Raw genomic sequence first — 17,794 nt, 5'->3', positions numbered from 1 at the left:
GATTCCAAAACTTGAAATGAATTCCAAAACATGAAATGAATTCCATTGTTTTCCTGGTGGACGCCTGATGCCAAACTTGAAACGTATTCTCTTATTTTCCTGGTGGGTGCCTGATGCTGACTTGAAATGAATTCCCTTGTTTTCCAGGTGGGCGCCTGATGCCAAACTTGAAATGCATTCCCTTGCTTTCCAGGTGGGCGCCTTATGCTTAAACTTGAAATGAATTCCCTTTTCTCCAAGTGGGCGCCTGATTCTTAATCTTGAAAGTAATTCCCTTGTTTTTGCAGGTGGGTGCCTGGTGCTTCAACTTGAAATGAATTCCCTTGTTTTCCGAGTGCGCGCCTGATGCTTCAACTTGAAATGTATTCCCTTGTTTTTCAGGTGGGTGCCTGATGCCAAAACTTGAAATGTATTCCCTTGTTTTCTAGGTGGGTGCCTGATGCCAACACTTGAAATGTATTCCCTTGTTTTTCAGGTGGGCGCCTGATGCAAAAACTTGAAATAAATTCCGTTGTTTTCCAGGTGGGCGCCTCATGCCAAAACTTGAAATGTATTCCCTTGTTTTCTAGGTGGGCGCCTGATGCTGACTTGAAATGAATTCCCTTATTTTCTAGGTGGGCGCCTGATGCCAAACTTGAAACGTATTCCCTTGTTTTCTAGGTGGGCGCCTGATGCTAACTTGAAATGAATTCCCTTGTTTTCCACGTGGGCGCCTGATGCCAAACTTGAAATGTATTTCCTTGTACTCTAGGTGGGCGCTTGATGCAAAACTTGAAATGTATTCCCTTGTTTTTCCAGGTAGGCGCCTGATGCCAACACTTGAAATGTATTACCTTGTTCTCCAGGTGGGCGCCTGATGCCAAACTTGAAATGTATTCCCTTAATCTCCAGGTGGGCACCTGCTGCAAAACTTGAAATGTATTCCCTTGTTCTCCAGGTGGGCGCATGCTGCCAAAACTTGAAATGTATTCCCTTGCTTTCCAGGTGGGTGCCTGATGCCAACACTTGATATGTATTCCCTTGTTCTCTAGGTTGGCGCCTCATGCCAATACTTGAAATGTATTCTCTTGTTCTCCAGGTGGGCACCTGATGCCAAACTTCAAATGTATTCCCTTGTTCTCCACGTGGGCGCCTGCTGCCAAAACATGAAATGTATTGCCTTGTTCTCCAAGTGGGCGCCTGATGCCAAACTTGAAATGTATTCCCTTGTTCTCCAGGTGGGTGCCTGCTTACAAAACTTGAAATTTATTCCCTTGTTTTCTAGGTGGACGCCTGCAACATAACTTGCAATGTATTCTCTTGTTATTCAGGTGAGCGCCTGCCACTTATACTTGAAATGAATTCCCTTGTTCTCCAGGTGGGCGCCTGATTCTTAGTCTTGAAATGAATTCCCTTGTTTTCCAGGTGGGCGCCTAATGCTTTAACTTGAAATGAATTCCCTTGTTTTCTAGGTGGGCGCCCGATGCTTTAACTTGAAATGTATTCCCTTGTTTTCAAGGTGGGCACCTGATGCCAACACTTGAAATATATTTCCTTGTTCTCCCGGTGGGCGCCTGATGGCAAACTTGAAATGTATTCCCTTGTTCTCCAGATGGGCGCCTACTGCCAAAACTTGAAATGTATTTCCTTGTTTTCTAGGTGAGCACCTGATGCCAACACTTGAAATGTATCCTTTTGTTCTCCAGGTGGGCGCCTGATTCCAAACTTTAAATATATTCCCTTGTTCTCCAGGTGGGCAGCTGATGCCAAACTTTAAATATATTCCCTTGTTCTTCAGGTGGGCGCCTAATTCTTAGTCTTGAAATGAATTCTCTTGTTTTCCAGGTGGGCGCCTGATGCTTCAACTTGAAATAAATTCCCTTGTTTTTCAGGTAGACGCCCGATGCTTCAACTTGAAATGTATTCCCTTGTTTTCCAAGTAGGCGCCTGATACCGATACTTAAAATGTATTCCCTTGTTTTTCAGGTGGGCTCCTGATGCCAAACTTAAAATGTATTCCCTTGTTTTCAAGGTGGGCACCTGATACCAATACTTGAAATGTATTTCCTTGTTCTCCAGGTAGGCGCCTGATGACAAACTTGAAATGTATTCCCTTGTTCTCCAGATGGGCGCCTACTGCCAAAACTTGAAATGCATTTCCTTGTTTTTCAGGTGAGCGCCTGATGCCAACACTTGAAATGTATTCCCTTGTTCTCCAGGTGGGTGCCTGATGCCAAACTTGAAATGTATTCCCTTGTTCTCCAGGTGGGCGCCTGATGCCAAACTTGAAATGTATTCCCTTGTTCTCCAGGTGGGCGCCTGCTGCCAAAACTTGAAATGTATTCCCTTGTTATCCAGGTGGGCGCCTTCCACTTAAACTTGAAATGAATTCTCTTGTTCTCCAGGTGGGCGCCTGATTCTTAGTCTTGAAATGAATTCCCTTGTTTTCCAGGTGGGCGCCTGATGCTTCAACTTAAAATGAATTCCCTTGTTTTCCAGGTGGGCGCCCGATGCTTCAACTTGAAATGTATTCCCTTGTTTTCCAAGTGGGCGCCTGATGCCAACACTTAAAATGTAATCCCTTGTTTTCCAGGTGGGCGCCTGATGCCAAACTTGAAATGTATTCCCTTGTTTTCAAGGTGGTCACCTGATGCCAACACTTGAAATGTATTTCCTTGTTCTCCAGGTGGGCGCCTGATGACAAACTTCAAATGTATTCTCTTGTTCTCCAGATGGGTGCCTACTGCCAAAACTTGAAATGTATTTCCTTGTTTTCTAGGTGAGCGTCTGATGCCAACACTTGAAATGTATTCCCTTGTTCTCCAGGTGGGCGCCTGATGCCAAACTTTAAATATATTCCCTTGTTCTCCAGGTGGGCGCCTGATGACAAACTTGAAATGTATTCCCTTGTTCTCCATATGGGTGCCTGCTGCCAAAACTTGAAATGTATTTCCTTGTTTTCAAGGTGAGTGCCTGATGCCAACACTTGAAATGTATTCCCTTGTTCTCTAGGTGGGCACCTAATGCCAAACTTTAAATATATTCCCTTGTTCTCTAGGTGGGCACCTGATGCCAAACTTTAAATATATTCCCTTGTTCTCCAGGTGGGCGTCTGCTGCCAAAACTTGAAATGTATTCCCTTGTTCTCCATGTGGGCGTCTGCTGCCAAAAATTGAAATGTATTCCCTTGTTCTCCAGGTGGGCGCCTGATGCCAACACTTGAAATGTATTCCCTTGTTCTCCAGGTTGGCACCTGATGCCAAACTTGAATTGCATTCCCTTGTTCTCCAAGTGGGCTCCTACTGCCAAAACTTGAAATGTATTCCCTTATTTTTCAGGTGGGCACCTGCAACTTAACTTGCAATGTATTCCCTTTTTATCCAGGTGGGCGCCTGCTATTACAACAAAACAGACAAAACAAAAGAAACTTTTCTGCCCCAGTTTGGTACTGGGAACATCTGTGAGTGTTAATTGTATCATGTTACCCAAAAGAGCTCTAAGAATTTAAAAGCTAAATCCCATTATCTAGGAGGGACCTGAAAATTTAAAATTAAATCTCATCTTAAAAGTGAAAACTTCAAAGCTAAATTCTATTTCCTAAAGGTAAGACTTGCGCTAAATCTTATTATCGATGAAGGTCTTAAAAACTTAACTAAATCCCATTATCCAAGAGGGTCCTGAGATCTTTAAATTAAATCTCATTATTTAGGAGGGTCCTGAAAATTTTAAATTAAATCCCATTATCCAGGAGGGTCTTGAAAATCTTAAATAAAATCCCATTATCCAGGAGGGTCCTGAGAATTTTAAATTAAATTCCATTATCCAGGTGGGTCCTGAGAATTTTAAATTAAATCCCATTATCCAGGAGGGTCCTGAGAATTTTAAATTAGAACCTCATTATCCATGAGGGTCCTGAGAATTGAAAATGAACTTACCTGAGCCATGCTCTCTTCCTGGAAGATCCCTGGAGAAAGAGCAAAATTCCTTGACCCTGAACCATACTTCTCCTTATGGAGGATCCCTGTAGATCGAATTTTCTTCCTAAAAGGTTCGAGCTGCCAAACTTTGATTTGGACACAATTTTCATCTCTGTTTCAAACAAAGAAAACTTGTGAGTTCAAACATGGCAATTGGTTTGTGGCCTTGACTTTAAGGGCGATTGATCCTTCACTTCCCATAATAACTTTACTTTCAACTCGAGAGACTTTGCTTGTTTATTGACTAACCACCTTCTTTGTCACCCTTATCACAGAAAATACCTCTAATCCTTTCAAACCCAACACCCTCTATATGTTGCATTGTTCATGAATTGACATATACCGAACCTTTGTATTTCACATAAATCCCAAAGCATGTTAATTGTTACCAACTCAGTGCGCTTGCTGTTCTTTCCTGGCGCATGCCACTTTGATGTGCTAGCCAGATTCCGTTTTGTGCAATTGGAAAGCTGATGGCAAATTTTGAAGTCATTTCTCACTTGTTTTGACCAAACAGACTCAGGAAGAGGAAGTAAACAAGACAAAAGGAACGGAGTAAAGGACAATGGAAAGAGATGATTCCTAACAAGAAAACTACAAAGTAGAAACTTATCGGATGTGGATACCAACTCTAATGACCATGAAATACACCTTTGGATTAAGTGGCCTAATCTGTCAAGCAAGTCTAATGTTCAACTCTTGTTGTACCTCTGAGTCGTGAAACTGGGCTTCCATGCTCCGGTTATCCTCTCTGATTCACGGTCCTTATTCGACTTGTAGTGCCCGAAGGATTTTCACCATCAAGCCTCTCTCATTTTCTTTCTCTCAACTCCTCGTCGTCTTATGGTGCCTATGAAGGTTTTCATCGATAAGACTCTCTCATTTTTTCTTTTCTTCTTCTTTCCTATGATTTTGCAGACGACAAGGCATTGACTATAGTAAAAACATCATATGCTCCTGGCATGTCTAGATCGGCACTCTCAAAGATTATCTGGGATGTCTTTTTTGGACTATAATGTGGCTTTTGGACAGGGTTAGAAAGAAGGCATATCATAAAGGCTCAAAATAACTAAGACAACGGGGTTAATTTATTTACAACTTTTTGAATCCATTCTATAAACTTTGCCCCAATTTCTAAAATAATGGAATTTGATTCTTTTTTTTTCTTTTTCTTTTGAGATGGAATTTCTAAGAAAGACTGCCTCACTCTCGACTTTGTAGGATTATGAAATATTTTATTTGGTGTGACCGAACCGTAAGACTGCCTACGTATCTTGTGGTGACAAGAATCAGGTCGAACGTAGTTCAAAGGGATGCTTTCTTTTCGTTGCTATTCTTCTTTTTTCTTTTCTTTTTTCTTCTTTTTCTTTTTTTTCTTTTTCTTTTTCCTTTTTTTCTATTTTCTCTTTTGATTTTTTTTCCTTTTTGACTTTTCTTTTAGAATGAACTTTCTAAAACAAACCTATGAGGACATGAATTTTTTTCTTTTCTTTTTATGACTCTGACTTGATTCCAAAAGAGGGGAGGTCAAGAAAATTAGCACAGGATCAAAAGGTTTACCGAATGGTATAAAATGTTTGAGTAGCTGAAAGAGGGCCTCCCAATCTCTGAAAATGGCAAGTACAACACATGCAACTTGAGAATGAAAAAGGAAGATCATGCATAATATTTCTTTTGCAACTTCGGCGTTGATACCACTGATATGCCTTCCACTTTTTTAGTTCCTTGTCAAGTACAGAACCCTCGTTGGATGATTCCCTCTTCAATATGGATATCCTCTGTCAATTCGGAGAAAACTTTCTTAACTTTATCTTGTAACTTAAGATGCACCTGAACTCAACGTTGCTTGCTTCAAATTGTCCGGAATGCACTCTCCTCTAACGAATTCTTGTCATCCTATTAACTTCCCAAATTATCTGCCCCAGTTTCACATAGTTTGGGCTTTAAATGATCTCAAAATGTCCAAATCTGTACTTATTTCCCTCAAATGTCCCTATCATCTTCAAAATTGTTTCATTGCTTCATGATTAAACTAAATTTTAAGACCAGGCCTAGAATTATGCGTGTATGTCATATCATTAGAGCCAGCATAAAAAGAATTATAAAAGGAGAAGAGAACTAAACAAAAAATAACTAGGAATAACAGAAGATAGAAAATTGCATTAGATAGACGGTAAAAGGGTTTGAACAACAAAACAAACAACATAAACTGGGGTTACAACCCTGGAACAAACCTAGACAACACTAAATGAGTTACGACGCCTAAAAAAACTAGTCAAAATAAAAGGATAGAAGGCTTTGAGTCATAAGACAATATCCGGATAACAACCCTGAAATAACCCGGACAACAGAAATGACAACAAAATAAACCACCAAGACTCCTTGGCTAGCCAAGAAAGGAGCGTCTTTCCAATTACCAAGATTGACATCTTAGCCACTGATTCCACATCAATATTTCCAATACCATTACCAATTTCAATCACAATGACCTCAGAAAATAGTTTTTGGGTCCCTTTTGCCAACTCGTTCTTAAGATCAACTTTTGGAACTGAGACTGATAGCGCTGAAAACTTTGCGACAAGTGGCCCTCCAAGAAGCTCAGAAGAGTTCTCATATTCATTTTCAAAACAAATCATGCCCATCATATGCGTCTCATTATGAACAGGCAATGAATTTTGGATAGTATCCGCTGCATCTGGATTTTGCACGGTAATGTCACCTGCATCAATAAGCTTTTGGACTGCTCTTTTCGGATGCCAACACTTTTCTATACTATGCCCCGGGGCATTAGAGCAATATGCGCACCTCTGAGAATAATCAAAATTCTTTGGAAAGGGGTTCGGCATTTTTATTCGAATCGACTTCAACATGCCCAATTGCCTTAGTCTTTGGAACAAACTAGCATATAATTCTCCAGTAGGAGTGAAAGACTTTTATCTTTGTTGCTGCCTTTTCATTTTGTACTCCGGCTTCGATTGGAACCTTTTGCGGGCAGGTGGTTGATATGCTTGTAGAGGTGGGTAAGACATTTGTGGAAACGGTGCAAGCCATTGTGGGTCTTGTGGATGTAGAGTATAAGGCGGTGCATTGTAGATGGAGTATTGGAAAAGTGAGGTATGACTTTGGGAATTTCGTGGAGAGAAGTAGCATTGGGGAGGATTATCTGGAGTATAAGGATATTCACGATATTAAGGCTGAAAGCGTTGAGCAGAAATGCCCACTGGATCTTGCCGTCGGCGGGGTTCAACGACATCTTTTCTATTTCTCTTTCTTCCCCCCTCCCCCCCCCAAATATACTGAGATGTTCTGAATGTCTTTTGTAGTATCTTTCAATGCAAAATAACTCATGATATTACCTAATTTGATTCCTTCTTCTACCATATCCCCCATCTTTACCACATCATTGAAAGATTTACCCAAAGCCGGTATCAAATGACTGAAGTAGGTGGCCCCCTAGGCTTGTAGGAAAAGCTCAACCATTTCTTATTCACCAATCGGGGAACTGACTCGAGCAGCTTGTTCCCTCTATATGAGTCCAAACTCTCTAAGACTTTCCTCGAGTTTCTTTTCCAACTTAGATATGGAGGAGCAGTTTGGGATAAGGTCTAGATTGTACTGAAAGTGTCAAACAAAATCTTGAGCCATGTCATACCATGCATTCCACTTAATGTCATCTTGACGAGTATATCATTCCAAGGCTGCCCCATTCAAACTCTCACTGAAATATGCGATCAACCATTCATCTTTTCCGCCAACACTTTTAATTTCACTACAATAAACCCTCATATGGGCTACTAGGTCTCCACGCCCATCATACAAGTTTAACTTTGGCATTTTAAACCCCGTGGGCAGATGAACATCCGGGAACATACACAAGTCATTGTAAGACATGTTAATCTGATTTTCCATCCCTTGCATGTTCTTTAAGAACTATTCTATACCTTTCAACTTTCTAGATATCTCATCCCGCCCTTCTTTTCCTGCAGACTTCAATATAAGGCTCATTCTGAGGGTTACGATTATACGAGTCCGGGTCCTTGTGGGAAACTTCTAAGGGGTAATATCGGGCGTCATGAGTTTTGAGTGGGTGTTCATTGTTGGATCTATGAAGGAAAGCTTGTTGAGAAGTCGTGATCATGGAGATAGTAGATATGACAGGAGGGAAATTTTTGGGAAAGGCAGTTGGAGGACGAGTGAGGGAGCTACTAGGGTGGTTGGGAAAGTTGTGATAAGCGGGAGAATCTGGAGAGTATGGGGGATCATCTGGCACTATGACCGGAGTTTGGGTAAGGGTAGCATCTAAGAAGCTAGGTGGTGGCAGGGGTGCTGCTTTCCCAGTCATCCAAACCTGATACATGTCCGTTATGTGTTGTCTTAACATCCTTACCTCTTCAACCAACCCATTGTCATGTTCAACCAATTTTTTTGGGCACCAGTATCAACCAACTCAATTTTGTTGTCATCTGTCATTGCCTTTCAACTTTATGTTGTAGAGAAGAGTTACCACTTTAAGAACCACAAACCAACTACCCTTCTTCTTTATGAAGATAACAAAGAGGAACAAAATGAAGTCATCACGTTAGCGTTAGAGCATTTAACATAAGATAATCTCACATTATGTGCAATGCACCTAGTCACAGTTATCGGTTCTAAAATGACTTCGAGGGTATGAAGGTCATATGGCATCATCCCAATTTGTTCATTTCAATCTTCTCTTTCTTTTCTTTTCTAATACTTCTTGACTTGCTCATTCTTCTTCCTCTTTTTTTTCTAATTATCACTCTTTTCTCTCCTCTCATTTCTCACATCCCATAATTTCATTTCTCTTTTTTTTTTGTTTCCCTTTTTTCCTTTTTCTTTTAACTTAAAAAAAAGATTCGATCGAACCCTATGTGGGTTGCCTACGTATCATGACGCCGTATGAATCAGATCTTTGTGTAGTTCGAAAAAATCGAAAATAGACTAAACAAACTAACATTCTCTTTTTTTTACCTTAATGACTACTCTGACGAGAAAAGGGAAATAAAAGAAGCAAATCCTTTTTTTTTTAATTTTCTAGACTTCATGTTCAATAACCTATTCTAAATTCAAGCTTAACGAGCATATATTTTTCTTTTTTTAAACAGATACTCTATGAGAAATTATAAAGGGAAAAAAACCCTAGAAGAGAAAAATATTTTCTGATTCTTTTTTTTTAGGAAGGAAATCTAAATAATAAACCAAAGAAAAATATCTTGAGTTTTCATTTGATATCCTGAAGAAAGATTTCAAAACGAGAAATGAAAAAGATAACAAAAAAATATTTTAGGATTTCAGTTTTTGATTTCCTAAGGGAGAAAGTCTAAAGATAAACAAAAGATAAAGTATATTTTTTTCTCCTATATGTAATATCCTAAAGTTCTAGTGAAAATAAAACGAATATTGTTTCTATTTTTTTTATTAATTTCCCCAAGAAGAACCTCAAAAAGGAAATCTTTTTAAATTTTTGGAATTAATATCTTAAAGAAAATTTCTAAATAGGTATTAAAAGAAAATTTTTTTATTATGTTTGAATTTTTAGTCTTAATATACTAAAGGAAATATAAAAGCAATTTTTTTTATTTTGAGTTCTAGATATTAATTTCCTAAAGAAAAACCACCTCAATTTTTTTTAATTTCTAGAATTAGTATTCTAAAGAAAACTTCTAACGAAAATATAAAAACGCAAAATCTCTTCTTTGTTGGATCTCTTTTCTTGGATTTTTGATTTATAACATATTTTTTCAAATACAAAATAGGAAGTACAATAACAAAAGACTCGACAAACTTAACTAGATTATGACAGACTTTAACATCACCTAAAAAACTCGACATTACTATACAAAACTAGAAGGTAAAAACGACATAAAAAGAAAAACAGACTCAAAATATAAAAAAAATCTCCTTAAGCAACTCCTGAATGAGTGATCCTGACTGGATGGTCCTGGGGCGTCTGTCATGCTCAAACTCCGGTAAGTAGATCCACACAAATTAAGACCAAATAAAGTTAAAGACCTAGAACACTATGTGAGACAATAACACTTCATGTTGGATAAATGCAAGACATGATTGAGGTTATTTTGGTAAAACGACTTAAGTGGCCAAAAGTGGCTAGACATGCAAGATTTGGCTAAGACCCCACGAAGCCAAGAACCTAAGACTCACTAGGAAGACTGAACCCTATGTGGGCTGCCTACGTATCACGCCCGGAAAAACTAGAATCAGGTATGTGTAGTTCTGGAAGATTGGATACGGGGCATAATTAAAAATTAACAAATAATTTAGAGAAAATATATTTTTTGTCTTTTTTTGAAAAATGATGAAACATGTAAACTCTTTTTGAATTTTCTTTTTCCTTTTTTGATTCTTTTTTTTGGAAAATGATGGGAAAGTGCAAAATCTTTTTGGATTTTTCATGTTTTTTTTTCTTTTTCTTAAAAAAATGTGAAAGAAAAACATAATTGGGCCCTATTTGCTTTATTTTTTTACACTTCACCCTCTTTTTTCTCATTTACCTTAAAACCTCATTGTTCCGCCAAATGACCCCTTTTACCCTTGAAGATTGCAACATGTAACACATTAGGATGCATTAGGATGGTCTTTTATTTTTTGGGTACACTTATACTAGATGGACCCAACCCCTGTGTTGAGTCCCCTAAGTCAAATGCACGTGATGCAAATAAACATTCCTACTAGGGATCTGGCATGGGACTATGTTATTCTAGGTTTACAATCTGGGTGTATTGTTTTAGACCTGGTTTACCCGAGCGGATAGCTCGAGCCGAGGGGGGCAGCGTACTAGGAATATAGAAGCTTTACCGGCTTTGCAACTTGTCCAAACCTCGTTCTAAAATTGGGATATGACTCTAACAGAAGAAGTCACACGAAGTGCACACTTCCCAGATGATTTAGAAGACTCCGAGAGAAGAGGGTTTCGTAACAATTTATATACAATCCAAGCAATATCAAAGTGGTAAAAAGCAACATTTAGCATATTAAGCTCAAATACGTAAAAATTAGATAATAAATAAAAGCCACTATAACAGTTATTCTATGCTCGAATTTTGAACCCTGAACCAGAAGTTCTGGGTTCTTTTCCCCAGCAGAGTCGCCAGAGTTGTCACACCTCTTTTTTCTACCCCGAAAGGGGTATAAGGGAGTTTTTCCAATTAAATGATAATAATTGAAACGGGATAATTTATTTAAGTTGAGAATCGCCACTTGGGATAATTTATGGTATCCGAAGTCACTGTTTAAAATCCCGAATCGAGGAAAGTTGACTCTTATTTATGATCAGCGAACACAGAAATCCGGGTAAGGAATTCTGTTAATCCGGGAGAAGGTGTTAGGTACTCCCAGGTTCCGTGATTTTAGCACGATCGCTTAACTATTAGTAATTGGCCTAATTATCTAATTAATTACACATTTTAAACCTACGTGCATTTTTAACTTTCTAACTGCTTTTAAAGTTTATAGAATTATTTTCTGGAACAAGTCACGATTATCACGTTGTACACATTGCAAACCATGTTACATGAAATGCATCCGCGATTTGCAAAATATTTATTTTATTATTATTATTCAAAGTTGCTACGATCGGGTCACATAAAATGCACACCTAAATTTGGGAATTATGTATCACGGTTGTGCCACGGGAACCGTACCCATAGTCGTGATGATTTATTTAATTATCGCACCTAAGGCAAGCAAACTTAATATCACATCTTCTTTCATGAAACAAGAAATCAAAATAATTGAAACAAATAACAGAACATTAGCCAAGCAAATCTGAAACGAACATTTAAAAATCATCTCAAAATAAAATATTGGCATGAATTGCAAACAAGCACAATCAACTCCCAGAAGATAAACCAAAGAAACAAAAAAAATGGAAAGAAATTAACCTTAGGATTCTTCCTTTTACATTGAAAAATAGAGCTTCCAAGCAAGTGTGTCTCAACCGCTACTTCGAGCTCACGGATCTGAACTGGATGGATTTCAATAGATCTTCAAACAAAGACAACGAGTCGCGACCAGAAACACGAACGGCAACTCCAAAATTTGAACACCTCCTCAGTTTTACCCCATTTTGAACAAAATCCAGAATATGAAACTTGTTTTTTTTTATTAATTTTTCTAATTTTTGAAGTGAAACTAAAACTTAGAAGAAACTGATTCGATTTTCAGCGCAACTTCATTTTTGTTCCAAATTCAACGTTGAGCAAAAGAAACTAAAAAATTACTATATTTTGTTTTGGTTTTTGACTATGCTGGTATGTGTGTGTGTGTGTGTTTGGGTTCCAGCAAACTGCTGCTGCTGGTTTTCGGTGGGTCTGATAGTGTGAGGGTAGGGGCTCAAGATTTTGGCGTCTGTTCGGCTATCTCCTCTGTGTGTCGTTCAGGTCTGTAGGGCTCGTTGCTTGGGGTCTTAGGTTATAGATGTAGAAAGCAGCAATTGGTCGTTTGTGTGGTTGGCGTGAGGTTTAGGGGCGGTCGTTGGGTGGTTGGCGTAAGGTTTAGGGGCGGTCGTTGGGTGGTTGGCGTGAGGTCTGGAGCGGCAGAAGAAGAAGGGTCGCTGGTGTGAGGTCGTCGATTCTATTGTGTAGGGTGAAGGTGACGGCTCTGGAATAGAGTGAACAAGAAGGAGCGGTGATGGGCTCGTCGGCACCTGCTCTATTCTGGTCTGAGTATTAGGGTTCTCTAGGTCTAGGTCTTTTGGAAGAAGAAGGGTCTTAGGGTTTTAGCTTTAAAAAATTGGTTGTTCTCTTCTCTTTTTGTTAAAAAAAATTTGATCTCTATTATACAAAAGGGGTCAAATTAGGTCTTTTGGTTAGGTTAGTGGGTATTGGGCTAAGGGTAATTGGACTTGGATTTAGGAAATTTGGTTAGATCATATCTTTTGGGTGTGAATCTAGGCTAAGAAGACCTAATAATGCAATATATCTATAAAGTGTAAAAATCACTATTAATTAAACTAAACTAGTATAAAACTAAATACTAAAAGCGAAACTAATTTTTGTATATTTTTAATTTTATGAAAGGTAGATAAACCAAAAATAACTAAATAAAATATCAATTAGCTAAATAAGAGAAAATATTTTTGTAATTTTCATTTTTGTGATAAAATAAAGTAAAAGGGTCAAAACTAGTTAAAATAACGATATTATACCTAAACTAAATATTTAAACGCTAAATGTATGAAATCTCGGGGAGGGTCAAAAATGACATGTCTACAAAGGTACTTGGCATATTTTGGCACTTCTTGCAATACTTCCACGAAAGACAGATTTACATGCACCTAGTTCAAGATATCTAAAAAATTTCTATACTTGGAATCATCTTTTGGTTTGTGCAGCCTTTGTGGAAAAGGCGGTGGTGGCCTTACCTCCATCTCTTGTCTGGGCTTATCCTCTTTCTTTTCAGCTTCTTCCACCAGTTTAGGCACCAATCTTTCAAAATCTTCTTTAGGCACATACTTTTTAGGCGGCACCTCCTCCAATGCTCTCTGATTTCTTATATTAATTATATATGCTTGTTATATGGGATTCTTCCTAATATCACTTGGCCCACCTCAGTCATCAATTTCTCAAGTTTCAAGTGCTCACAATCTCGTACCACTTGGCCCAAACAATGATAACATGTGATGTAATAATGAATGATGAACATTGACTAGGATATAATATGCAAATGAAGAATCATAACTGACTATATAATTACAGCTGGAGCAAATAACTCAAAACAATAGAATTAACCTCATTAGGTCTCAACCGAATAAGCACATAACCTAAACATGATTTCTAGCATGAATCACATCTCAATTATTCTAACAAGTAGTAATTACACGGATAGAACAAGATATAACAGCAAAATAAGTCCGATCATAGTCTAATAGTCAATTTGAATCATAATTTCCGGTGCACGCCCACACGTTCGTCACCTAGAATGTGCGTCACCCCAATACATCTCTTATAACATAGTTCCCATGGTTATATACAAGTTTAGATATGTTACTTACCTCAATCAAACCAAATCCAATATTGGGAAAGCCAAAGAGTACTCTAGAAATGTTATCTCGCGTGTATCAACAACTGAACGACTCGAAACTAGCCAAAAGTAACGCAAAAACATCAAGTAATGCAAAAAGAAACAAACACAATCGATAAAGGTTGAATCTTTAATCAAAAGTCCAAAGTCAACCAAAAAGTCAAACCTGGGCCCACACCTCAGAACCCGACAAAACTCACAAAACCCAAAAAACTATTTAATTATGAGTCCAACAATACTAATTACTCAAATCCAACTCCAAATCGAGGTTCAAAGCTCAAAATTTTAATTTAGGAAAGTTTAGACAAAAATCCTCAATTTCTCTTTTAAAATCATTAATCAAATACCAAAAGCGAAGATGGTATTACGGAATAAAATCAATACCAAGAAGAAAACACTTACCCGCTCCCCCCCAATCCATGTGGTGAAAATGGCTTCCAAAATCACTGAATCCAAGCTCCATAGCTCAAGATGTGATAAAATGTCTGATACCTTCGAAATAGAGCACTTATAATCATTGAACAACAATAACCATCGTGATCATGGGATTTCCTTCGCGGTAATGAAGAACAAATGCAATTGCCACAAAAAATGCTCTATTTATTCGCGATACTGCCCACGCAAATGATATCATCAATGTCAACTCCCGGTCAAACTTATAAACATTTCAAACCTTTAATTTGCCAACTTTCACCAAATAGTGTTGAAACCTTCTAAAAACATCCAAATGCAAATCTGGGCATACGCCCAAGTCCAAAATCACCATTTGGACATAACGGAACCATCTAATCATTGATCCGAGATCAAATACTTAAAATTAAAACTTGGTCAACTCTTCCAACTTAAAGCTTCCTAGTTGAGAATCATTCTTTCGAATCAATCTCGAGTCACCTGAAAACCAAAACTGATGATTCATACAAGTTATAATATATCATATGAAGCTACTCAAGACTTCAAACAGTTAAACGGAATTCAAATGCTCAAAACAACCGATTGGGTCGTTATAATACGTCACCCATAAATCACATAGCATATAGCACATATGTCCAAATTTTAGAAACTTCTCTCTTAAATGGGCTAGACAAGAGACTTATCTTATTCTGAAATAGCTTTAACCCTCAAATACTGCATTCCCTCTGAAATTCTCCTCCAAACATCCCAAATCTAATCAAACAATACTTAACGATGTCAAATAAAGTCATAAAAATCAATCCCAAAAAATAAAGCTTAAATCATTAATTAAATCTCAAAAGTCAACACTGGCCCACATAGTTAAAACCCGAGTTCGAGATCAAAATTTGTTGACCCATACCCGCACAAGTCCAAATATGTGATTTGTGTCCATATTCGAGTCCAATTTGGTGTTCAAAATTCCAAAACTCACTCTCTTAAGTTATAGCAAAACCCCTAATTTTACTCTTTAATTTCATTCTCTTGGTACAAAAATCCATGAAAAATCAAGATATATGATCAAATCAAACTAAGAATTACTTACCCAAGATTGGAGTGAAAACCCTCTTCAAAATCTCCTCATCTCGTTCTCCAAGACTTAAAATTTTAAAAATAAGCTAAAACCCGATATCTGGATGTTAAATACCCAAGGGATAACATCCTTAATCAGGATCGCAACATGCCTCACATGATCACTTTCCTGGACCTCTATACGATTGTGAACTCCCTAATGCGATCATGATACATCATCGGATAGACCAATGCGATCGTGCACCTGCCTACACGAACCGCGATGCACATCCTGCCAAAGTTATACAATCGCAAACTTTTCCATGCAATTGCGAAGTAGAAATTTCCCCTACCCAATCTCCTTTTATGCGATCACTACCTACAATATACGATCGAATTCACACCACTGATAGTAGAAAGCCAGCAATACAACTCAATCTGATATACTGCAAAAATATCCTAAAACTAACTAGAGCCCCCCGAGACCCCGTCCAATCATCTAAATAAGTTTGCATACCCTATAAAAACTTTTACAAAGGCTCAAGAAATAAAAACAACATCATAATCAAGAATAGTGTCTCAAATAAAACCTCAAATTCACTTAAGTTCAAAATTCTAACTTTCGACTAGAAAAACCAAATCGACCCTGGGCCATTCGAGGCCCGAATTAAACATACATACAAGTCCAAAATCATACTTGGAATATATTAAAACCGTCAAATCATTAATACAAGATTGTTTATCTATAATGTTGACTTTGGTCAACTCTTCCAACCTTAAGCCTCTAGTTAGGAACTAAATGCTCCAAATCACTCTCGAATCCCTCCGGAACCAAACCATCTGTAACGACCTGACCGGTCATTTTACTTTCAAGATCATAGTTCCCCTAATTAAGACTTTCCTATGTTCTTTTACTATTTTTGTAACTTGTGGGGATGGTTGGTTTGGGTTTGGAATGTTCGGGTTAAAATTGAAACATTTGGTTCATTAATAGTGGCCTAAGATGACCAAGTTTGACTTGAGTCAACATAATGAGTAAAAGACCTTGGAGCCAGGATTTGATGGTTCCAGTAGGTTTGTATGATGATTTTGGACTTGTGCATGTGTTCGAATCAAGTTTCAGGTGATCTGGAAGCGTATCGCTGACTAATTTTGAAAGTTGGCACATGAAAGGTTTTGAAGTTTTTTAGATGTGGTTTGAAGTATACTTTGGTGTTATCAAGGTCTATTAGAAATTTCAAGCTTGTAAATATGTCCGTAAGGTGATTTATGACTTGTACACAAAATTTGATGCCATTCAGAGTTGTCTAAGTAAGATTCGACGTGTTCGGAGCTAGTTAGAAAGTTTGAGTCATAAGTTGATTTAATTTGGTTTAGGGTGAGACTATTAGTTTTTATGTTATTTAATGTGTTTCGAGTGTTCGAGCAGTCCGTATTATATTTATGGACTTGTTGGTGCAATCGGACAGTGTCCCAGGTGGCTCAGGTATGTTCGGACCGCGCGGAGCTAAGTCCAAAACTTCTGAGTCGTTGGTTCTAGTTTCCTTCTTCGCGAACCGAATATGCCCTCACATTCACCCCTCGTGTTCGCGAAGAAAGAAATAGGGTCTAGAGGTTTTTGTTCTACCCGTTCGCAATATTAGGTTCGTGATCACGAAGCGTTGGGGCACAGGTTTCTGCGTTCGGGATCCATTTTTCGCGTTCGCATAGAAGGCCTGGTCCTGGGAGCAGGCAAGTCGGATTCCCTTCACGTTTGCGAAGGATTGTTGGCTCATGTTCGCGATGAGGGGGGGCTCAGTGCATCGCGTTCGCGTGGGTCTTCTCACGATCTCGAAGAAGCTTTTCAAGTGGCCTGGGCAGTTTTGCCTTTGCGATCGCGGGGGCATTTTCGTGATCGCGAAAGAGGAATACCTAGGCAGAGACTTGTTTTAAATCGGGACTTAGTTTCATTTCTCTTTGGGTTAGCCGGTTTTGGAGCTCTTGGAGAGGGATTTTTCACCTAGCATTTGAGGTATGTAATTAATACTTAATGTGAGTTTAATACATGGATTATGGGTATATTTTAACATGTAAATTGTGGAAATTATAGGATTTTGTTAAAATCCCTAGATTTTGATAAAATTGGGATTATACCACGAAAATAATTATGGAATTGAGTAGAAAATATATATTGTGTTCATGAGATTATGGGTAATATTTATTTACAAATATTTCTGGAATTCGAGCACATGAGCCTGAGGGTGAATTTTAGGAATCTTTCAAATTGGGTTGGGTAATTACTCTAATAGTTAAATTATAAAGTTTTGAGCATATAT

Source organism: Nicotiana sylvestris, chromosome 6 (genome assembly GCF_000393655.2).
Source record: "Nicotiana sylvestris chromosome 6, ASM39365v2, whole genome shotgun sequence".
NCBI lineage: Eukaryota > Viridiplantae > Streptophyta > Magnoliopsida > Solanales > Solanaceae > Nicotiana > Nicotiana sylvestris.
The sequence above is the reverse complement of the archived record's forward strand: the minus strand, read 5'-3'. Positions refer to the sequence as shown.